Below are 9,772 nucleotides of genomic sequence, written 5' to 3' on the forward strand. Positions count from 1 at the left end.
AAAGCGAATGAAATATAAGACCGAATAACTTTGGTCTCACTAATTAATATAACAGTTATTTGTCATAATAAGGACAGTGCCGGAAGTTAACTGGTTTGCAGGATCGTATATAGTAAGAAATGGTTTTATGAACGAAAGGAGTTTTTTAGTCATAATTCTGAATTTAAAAAGAAATGTAGTTCAATGTGATAATTTGCAGGTACATAAATACAGCGATATTGAGAAACTACCATTGCTTTTACAAAAAGTCTTTCGAGCACTATTTAGAGAAATGTTCCGCCGAATTGAGCTTTTATGATGTTTGACATAAGCTGCCACTTAGCTGGTGTTATCGGTGAACTTCGACGTCCGCGTCGTTAGTACATAATACTCGAGCGTGTGCAGCCCAATAATTACTGTCGTCTCGCTGCTCCTCTTAATCGTGGCTGTCCGTTGCTAATTTAGCGGGAACGCAAAGTGTTTCTAGGAATATCTTAAATTACGCATGAGCTGTATGCGCAGACACGAGACGGAAGTAAGACACCCTTCATTCAATAAACGTATGACATATCCCGACGTCACAATGTTTTCCAGTCGTTAATAGTCACGGCTTCAGATTCATGCGTTTCCGTTCCATTGCGGCTCGGCACATTTCACAGTACAGCACGCAGCGGCAGAAGTGACTTCAATGATTTGCGTGGACGTGCTTACGTTTGCCGCATCACAGTCGGTGGCGATGTTGAGCACCAGTGATGTGAACTGGGAACGTGGAGAGATGCACTACCCAGTGGTATGTGCCTATTTTCTGGATGACATATAGCTTTTGCACAGTCGCATTCTGAAACCCTCGAGGTACTTAATAATAGCCCTGCATGTATAGATGTATCCGATGATATGTGGAAGTTCCCATTCCCGATGAAAATATTTAATGTTTTGGCTGGTTTCGTTGTCTGGCAACGGCCTTGCCGCAGTGGATACACCGGTTCCCGTCAGATCACCGAAGTTAAGCGCTGTCGGGCATGGCCGGCACTTGTATGGGTGACCATCCGGGCCGCCATGAGCTGTTGCCATTTTTCGGGGTGCACTCAGCCTCGTGATGCCAATTGAGGAGCTACTAGACCGGACAGTAGCGGCTCCGGTCAAAGAAAACCACCATAACGACAAGGAGAGCGGTGTGCTGACCACACGCCCCTCCTATCCGCATCCTCAGTTGAGGATGACACGGCGGTCGGATGGTCCCGGTGGGCCACCTGTGGCCTGAAGACGGAGCGCAAAAAAAAAAAAAAAAAAAAAAAAAACTGGTTCGCTGTATAGGGGGCTGAGATACGTAGTTGGTGCATTACAGGCCAAATACTGCCGAGTCTACAGTATACGATAAGTATAAACACATGTTACGAATGGTCGAAGATTTCTATCACTCGGCAATTGCGAATTACAAATGTAACATATAAATTTGTAAATGAAAGGTTGCAGTCAAATAAAATCTGCAGGTACTATTTTAATGACTTTAGATGATGAGTACAATAGTAGAAGTACTTTTGAGAATGCGGTATATACCTGCAAAACACTTATTGGTGTCGATGCTCCAGCAACTAAATAAAATATAAGTTGAATAACAGGGAAACAACAGATTCCTACTTCACGTAATTAGTTATGAACAACAACATACCTTGCGAGATATTCAGTTTGAAATGCGTACTATGTCTTCATTGCAGAAGCCACGGAAATCTCACAAGTACATAAGTCGGCACTACGAAATATTTCTATCTCTCGCGACCACGCGGAAACTACCCCGCCACTGTGTGTCCGTCGCGACGTCCAGCACCTCCCGTGTCCTGTGCGACTGTCTCTGGCGCCGCACTGTTCCGAACTGCCTCGTGCCCTCTCCGGAAACGACGCTCCTCCCCAACCTCCATAAGTGTCACTTAGTCACGAGCGCTGTGATTGGCCAGAGCTCTCCCTTCATGTTTCCAATCCAACGTGCACTCACAGACATATTGAAACACATACCAAATACTGGATTTACATTTAAATAACTTGAAATTAAATAAATATTCCTACGCCTGGACCATAAACATCCTCTGACACACATTATTAGATACATAAACAAATTAAGTAAATATATATCAAAGGAAAAGAACAAAAGGTAGCCCAGTAGCCTAATGTCTCTGTGCCTTCTAAAACACAGTAAATATTTAACCAATTTCTTCATGAATAGTATATATCGGATGTAAACAAAGGCACACACACACACACACACACACACACACACACACACACATATATATATATATATATATATATATATATATATATATATATATATAAGTATGCTGTAACTGTAAAGCACTTATGGCCACTGTAAAGTACTTATGGCCTGACGCGATCGATAGTAATAGACCACTTTGATCTCCAATAACTGTCTGTAATTTATACCAATTTAGGTTTACATTAACAGCTTTGTTGGAAATTCGTTGCTGGGTTTTACTTGTATTATTTTACCATCAGATATTAAACTTTAAGCTAATAAAGATATTGAAAATCTGATTACACCATCAGAATCGTCGTGCAAATAATGCTAATGTACATGTTTCTTTTTGAGGTATCATGATTCATCTGGCTACTATTAATTTCTATACGAACTGTGAAATGTCTGCCATTAAGGTTTCACTAACCAGGCTCGAACAAACACAAATACACCAAAATCGTGTGAGAAATAATGTAAAGGTCTCTTATTGCACTAGTGATACTCCCGCATCTGCAAAACTCTGCAGTCGTCCGTTCGAGGCCTCTGCGTATGCAATGCCGCATTTGCACACTGACCTGCCGGTACGCCAGTCGGGACCACTAGGGACGGTGCAGTGTGCCTCTGAGGTTGCGTTTTCTGACATTATTTGTGTACTGAAGCGTCAGATGGCTCGGCGAATGGTAATCAATCCTGCTAATGTATTGCGATTGGTTGAGATGATGTTACGAAGAACCCTTCTTCGTGAAGATGGTATTGGTGTACAAGACGAATCATTCGCATGTTTTCTGGTATCTATTATAGTGCAGAAATATCAACATAAGTTAGAAACAGATACTGTTGTAACACTAACACATAATGATGATGATAGGGATTATAATGACGAACAACTCATTGCAAACGGTAGTGCTACGGAAAGTGCGGGAAGAGGCGATGGAAGCAGTGACAGTGAATACCAACCGTCTCCCAAGAAGAAGGTTAAAGTTGCAAGTATCATTACGGGGTTTGATGACAACACACTGGAGAACATGCTCGATGATTATTACGTAAGAGGTTTCGACACATACGACAAGCTTCTGAAAAGTTACCCTAAACTGAAGTCTAAAAGCAATATTAAAAACGTACTGGATTACGTGGCAAAGAAAAGAGAAGGAAATACAGTTTTCAAAGGAAATCGTACATTGCTGTTCAAGACCATCAAGGAGCGTGTAATGGCGAAATTCGATGAAGCACGAGAATGCGCTTCCGCCGTTCATTATTGGCATTTACAACATTGGCCATTGGACGTAGCCAGAAATCTCGGGTGTACAAACTTTACAGCTTCACTAGGATTTATTACTAATTTGAAAAAGGAGTTTAGGATGGTATCACGCCGTATCACAATGCTCCAAGCACGAAAAGATAAGGATGACGAAGAAGAGCTGATTGAAAGAGTTCAAAAGTTTGTTGCTGACGTCAATGAGCATATCGCGAGAGAAAACATCGATATTAGTTCTGTATGGAACTGTGATCAGAGTCAGTTCAACTATGAACTTTCTTGTGACAGAACACTATCCATGAAATGGGAGAGAAACACTGTAGTGATGTTTTAGTGGTTAACTGTGCAACACATAGTTACATGATCGATGTTGCTATATCAATGGACGGACGATTGGCAGACAAACTGTATTTGCTTCCAAGAAACCAGTGGAAAGTTTGGACCCCGCGTGTCACGGGAAATAGAAACGCGGTGCCCACCAAATGTCGTCGTCGATGTAAGTGTGAGTGGGAAGATGACGAAACAACATCTGAAGACGTTTTTTCTGTCAGTTTTGAATCCACATTTGTCGAGAAAGTCATTAGTACTTTGTGACTCCTGGTCTGGACATAAGGATGAACGAGTACTACTGGAAGCATCTGGCGGAAAACATGTAGATTTAAAAATCATTCCGCCTAAAACTACAAAATATGCACAACCTCTGGATGTGTATTCTTCAGGCAATATAAAATACAGGGTTATTACAAATGATTGAAGCGATTTCACAGCTCTACAATAACTTTACTATTTGAGATATTTTCACAATGCTTTGCACACACATACAAAAACTCAAAAAGTTTTTTTAGGCATTCACAAATGTTCGATATGTGCTCCTTTAGTGATTCGGCAGACATCAAGCCGATAATCAAGTTCCTCCCACACTTGGCGCTGCATGTCCCCATCAATGAGTTCGAAAGCATCGTTGATGCGAGCTCGCAGTTCTGGCACGTTTCTTGGTAGAGGAGGTTTAAACATTGAATCTCTCACATAACCCCACAGAAATAAATTGCATGGGGTTAAATCGGGAGAGCGTGGAGGCCATGACATGAATTGCTGATCATGATCTCCACCACGACCGATCCATCGGTTTTCCAATCTCCTCTTTAAGAAATGCCGAACATCATGATGGAAGTGCGGTGGAGCACCATCCTGTTGAAAGATGAAGTCGGCGCTGTCGGTCTCCAGTTGTGGCATGAGCCAATTTTCCAGCATGTCCAGATACACGTGTCCTGTAACGTTTTTTTCGCAGAAGAAAAAGGGGCCATAAACTTTAAACCGTGCGATTGCAGAAAACACGTTAACTTTTGGTGAATTGCGAATTTGCTGCACGAATACGTGAGGGTTCTCTACCGCCCAGATTCGCACATTGTGTCTGTTCACTTCACCGTTAAGAAAAAATGTTGCTTCATCACTGAAAACAAGTTTCGCACTGAACGCATCCTCTTCCATGAGCTGTTGCAACCGCGCCGAAAATTCAAAGCGTTTGACTTTGTCTTCGGGTGTCAGGGCTTGTAGCAATTGTAAACGGTAAGGCTTCTGCTTTAGCCTTTTCCTTAAGATTTTCCAAACCGTCGGCTGTGGTACGTTTAGCTCCCTGCTTGCTTTATTCGTCGACTTCCGCGGGCTACGCGTGAAACTTGCCCGCACGCGTTCAACCGTTTCTTCGCCGACCCGTTGATTTCCCCTTACAGAGGCATCCAGAAGCTTTAAACTGCGCATACCATCGCTGAATGTAGTTAGCAGTTGGTGGATCTTTGTTGGACTTCGTCCTGAAGTGTCGTTGCACTGTTATGACTGACTGATGTGAGTGCATTTCAAGCACGACATACGCTGTCTCGGCTCCTGTCGCCATTTTGTCTCACTGCGCTCTCGAGCGCTCTGGCGGCAGAAACCTGAAGTGCGGCTTCAGCCGAACAAAACTTTATGAGTTTTTCTACGTATCTGTAGTGTGTCGTGACCATATGTCAATGAATGGAGCTACAGTGAATTTATGAAGTCGCTTCAGTCATTTGTAATAGCCCTGTATATGCCAAGAGAATAACAGACTTCATTAAACTACGTTCCAGTAATATGCAGCCGAAATTGCACGACAGATTCTTTATCATGAATATGCATTCTGTCATTTACAATCAGTTATCTGCGGGAGTATACAGACCAATGCTTCGTTACGCGTGGCAGAACGCTGGCTACGATATTGGTGAACCAGTGAACAACTTCAAGTGTCATTGACGTGGCGTTCAACGCTGATATTATAGAATGTGCAAATACGCCATGCGATCAACTTACATTTCTTCACTGTGCGTTTTGCAGTCATTCGTATTGCTCGGAGCATTTTATTGATATTCCGCATTTACATTTATAGTTAAGATTGCTGCATTGCGTATGACGTCTACAATTACATCTACAGTGATATCTAGAGCATGACTGCAGAGTTTTGCAGAAAATCGACACCCACCAACACATTCAGAGGTACATAATGATCCTGTAACCAAACATACAAATCTGTTTGTTCGAGCCCAAGTCCGTCATCTTTGGCCCTCCCGGCGCACAGCGTCACCAAAGAATTCCCAGCCACGTGCTCGATGGACCACTTGCTCCGGCCGTTATGACGCACCACGCGGATGCTAACGAACTCGGCCCTGCTGCGCGGCCCGAGCGGTGCCCGCCAACTCTGAACTTTAGAATATTCCCAGGTCGCCGCAACTCGCCGGTTACCTCACACTCAGCACTCCGCAGCTGAGGCCAGTACACACCTACACCCGACAAAGGCACTCTCTAAATTTTTTTTTTTTTTTTTTTGGTCATCAGTCCACTGACTGGTTTGATGCGGCCCGCCACGAATTCCTTTCCTGTGCTAACCTCTTCATCTCAGAGTAGCACTTGCAACCTACGTCCTCAATTATTTACTTGACGTATTCCAATCTCTGTCTTCCTCTACAATTTTTGCCCTCTACAGCTCCCTCTAGTACCATGGAAGTTATTCCCTCATGTCTTAGCAGATGTCCTATCATCCTGTCGCTTCTCCTTATCAGTGTTTTCCACATATTCCTTTCCTCTCCGATTCTGCATAGAACCTCCTCATTCCTTACCTTATCAGTCCACCTAATTTTTAACATTCGTCTATAGCACCACATCTCAAATGCTTCGATTCTCTTCTGTTCCGGTTTTCCCACAGTCCATGTTTCACTACCATACAATGCTGTACTCCAGACGTACATACTCAGAAATTTCTTCCTCAAATTAAGGCCGGTATTTGATATTAGTAGACTTCTCTTAGTCAGAAATGCCTTTTTTGCCATAGCGAGTCTGCTTTTGATGTCCTCCTTGCTCCGTCCGTCATTGGCTATTTTACTGCCTAGGTAGCAGAATTCCTTAACTTCATTGACTTCGTGACCATCAATCCTGATGTTAAGTTTCTCGCTGTTCTCATTTCTACTACTTCTCATTACCTTCGTCTTTCTCCGATTTACTCTCAAACCATACTGTGTACTCATTAGATTGTTCATTCCGTTCAGCAGATCATTTAATTCTTCTTCACTTTCACTCAGGATAGCAATGTCATCAGCGAATCGTATCATTGATATCCTTTCACCTTGTATTTTAATTCCACTCCTGAACCTTTCTCTAAATTATTCGAACAGTACTTTGGAATGTCACAAACGAAATTTCCCCATAAATATTACATTCAGAGTACAACTTCGAAATTAATTACCGTTCTGCAGATTTTCATTTTAACGTGAATCTGCGAGTTTGCGGGCCTCCGTGTTGTGCCACCTGTATTTCTGCCTGTGAATAAACGTCCGCGCTACAGTCGCCAGAATATTAGCGTCGCTCGGCGGCGCGCTTAACTATAAAAAAAATTTTAAAAAAATTGTAAATTCGGGCGCGACGAGTTGTAAACGGGGCGAGACGGTTTTAAAATTGTGTCGGACCAACAGCGGCCGGTCGCCCGCACACAGACGGGCACCTGCCGCCGCTCGGCGAGAGCCGGTTGTGCGCGCACCGCGCTTTTGCGCCGCGTCCTTTTGTCGCAGATACGGGCGCGCGGGCACCGTTTGAAAAGGGGGACTCGCGACAAAGCGCGCGTCTGGCGGATACCGCTGCTGCCGCGACGGCTGTGTCTGCGTTGCATCCTGTTCTGCCGTCTCTCTCTCTCTCTCTCTCTCTCTCTCTCTCTTTCCTTCTCCCCTGCCACCACGTTTTGTTACCATTTTTACACGCGCTGTAATTAGCACGTCGGGCGTAAGCGCAGTGGCGGGTATGGAGAGAGATGTGGAAGGGTGCCGTACTTCTTGTGTCGGCTAATTTGAAAGGCAGGCGTTTGACGTGTGACGCGGCAGATTCAGCGGCTAAACCGGCGACGCGTTCGCCAGCCGCGCCCCCACACACAACCGCTCACGCCGCACTCTTCTGTTTATTCTCTTGTCCAGTTCCCACGGTGCATCAACAAACCAACGGCCGCAACATTTATACAGCAAGTTGCATACTCCCACAGTATCCTTAGGGGCCTGTGATACAGTCATAACAGAACTTTCTTTCTCCAGAAATAAAGGATGGCTCAAGATTAAAGTCAAGATGAATACGAAGTTGTACGGTAATATTTCACCTATATTCCGTTGGTACCAGAATGATTCCGTCCATCCTTGTTTAGTCCTAATGGTGCGTGGGAAGAAGTTCAATACGACCTCAAATTTCCTTTATTTTCTCATCGCAGTCGCTCAGTGTTACATACAGGGTGCGTCAAAAAAATGTATACACACTTTGAAGCGTCATGGAAAATTTATTTCCCTTTCTACAATGTTAAATTTCTGGAAATGGAAAGCTTAAAGTCCAATTGGAAAAATAAATGTACTTTGCAAATGTGATTGATGTTCAAACTGGTGGCCTTAAGCATCAATACATTTCTGAGTACGAGTCACCACTGATTCCGTACATCGTACCAAAGTGTCCAATGAGATTTCTGCGCACACCGCCTGAATCTCATTCCAAAGTGTGTCCAGGTTACATGGTATACGTTTGTACATCTCATCTTTTACTGCGCCCCATAAGAAGAAATCCACCGGCGTGAGGTCTGGAGAGGGTGCAGGAAACTCGATTGGTCCCCTGCGCCCTATCCACTGGTCTGGCACATTGTGATCCAGGTATGCTCGTACGTCCCTATGATAGTGCGGCGGGGCGCAGTCTTGTTCGATATAAATTCATCATTACCGTATAATGCACGAATGGCAGGGAATATGGAGACAGCAAGCATTGTTAGGTACGTTTCTCCAGTAACATTACCTTCAAAGCGAAAAGACCCAATGAGTCCCCTTGCAGACAAACCACACCACACATTTACACCAGGCAAATTCACAGCCTTTTCAACTGTAATGTGAGGATTATCTTCAGCCCAGTACGCACAATTGTGCCTATTGACAGTTTCGTTGAGTTTGAATTGGGCTTCATCCGACCAAATTATGCTACCCATAAATCCTGGTTCACGTCTCACCATCTCCTGAACCCATTCACAAAATTCTAACCTTCGATCTGGATTGTCGTCACTTAGTTGTTGCACCAGCCTTGGAATGTACACACGAAACTTGCCTTTCTTCAGAATGCGTAGCACACTACTAGCACTTACCTTACTCTCACATGCCACTTGCCTTTAAGATTTTTGAGGCGAGCGCTGAAACAGTTTCAAGACCGCAGTTGTGGAATTATCACTTGTAGCTGTACGAGGTCGCCCTGATCGACCTTTATGAACATCACACACTGTTCCATGAATTTCGAATTTGTCTCGTAAACGTGTAATTGTTAACCTTGAAGGTGGTTCCGTACCATACTCACTTGTCCACTGTCTTCGAACCGCAGCTGCATTCTCAAACTTCCAGTACCACTTAATTATCTGCTTCCGCGCTTCAAAGCTCAAACGCACGTCCGCCATGTTGCAGTTACTTCCTTGCCACTGCTGCCACCTGTTGAACAAAACATAACATTTAGCCTTGTAGAAAGGGAAATAAATTGTCTATGACAGTTCAAAGTGTGTATACATTTTTTGACGCACCCTGTATATAAAAGGAGGTAATAGGTTGCCGATTGTTATTGGAACGTACTCTCTCGGAGTTCCAACAGTACAGTTCTACGTGACCCACAACGCCTCTCGTGTAGCGTCTGGCAGTGGAGCTTGTTGAGCATCTCTGTTACGATCTCGCCCCTGCTTAAGCGTCCATTGGCTAAGCGTGCCGTTCTTCATTGGTTGCTCCCTGTCTCCT

The 9,772-nt window shown here is 44.0% G+C and overlaps 1 pseudogene; it reads left to right on the forward strand.

Moving 5' to 3' along the window:
• The first annotated feature begins 931 nt into the window (after positions 1-931).
• LOC126200035 (5S ribosomal RNA) lies at positions 932-1,049 on the forward strand (annotated as a pseudogene).
• The last annotated feature ends 8,723 nt before the right edge of the window (positions 1,050-9,772 follow it).

The sequence above is a fragment of the Schistocerca nitens genome, chromosome 8 (genome assembly GCF_023898315.1).
Source record: "Schistocerca nitens isolate TAMUIC-IGC-003100 chromosome 8, iqSchNite1.1, whole genome shotgun sequence".
Lineage (NCBI taxonomy): Eukaryota > Metazoa > Arthropoda > Insecta > Orthoptera > Acrididae > Schistocerca > Schistocerca nitens.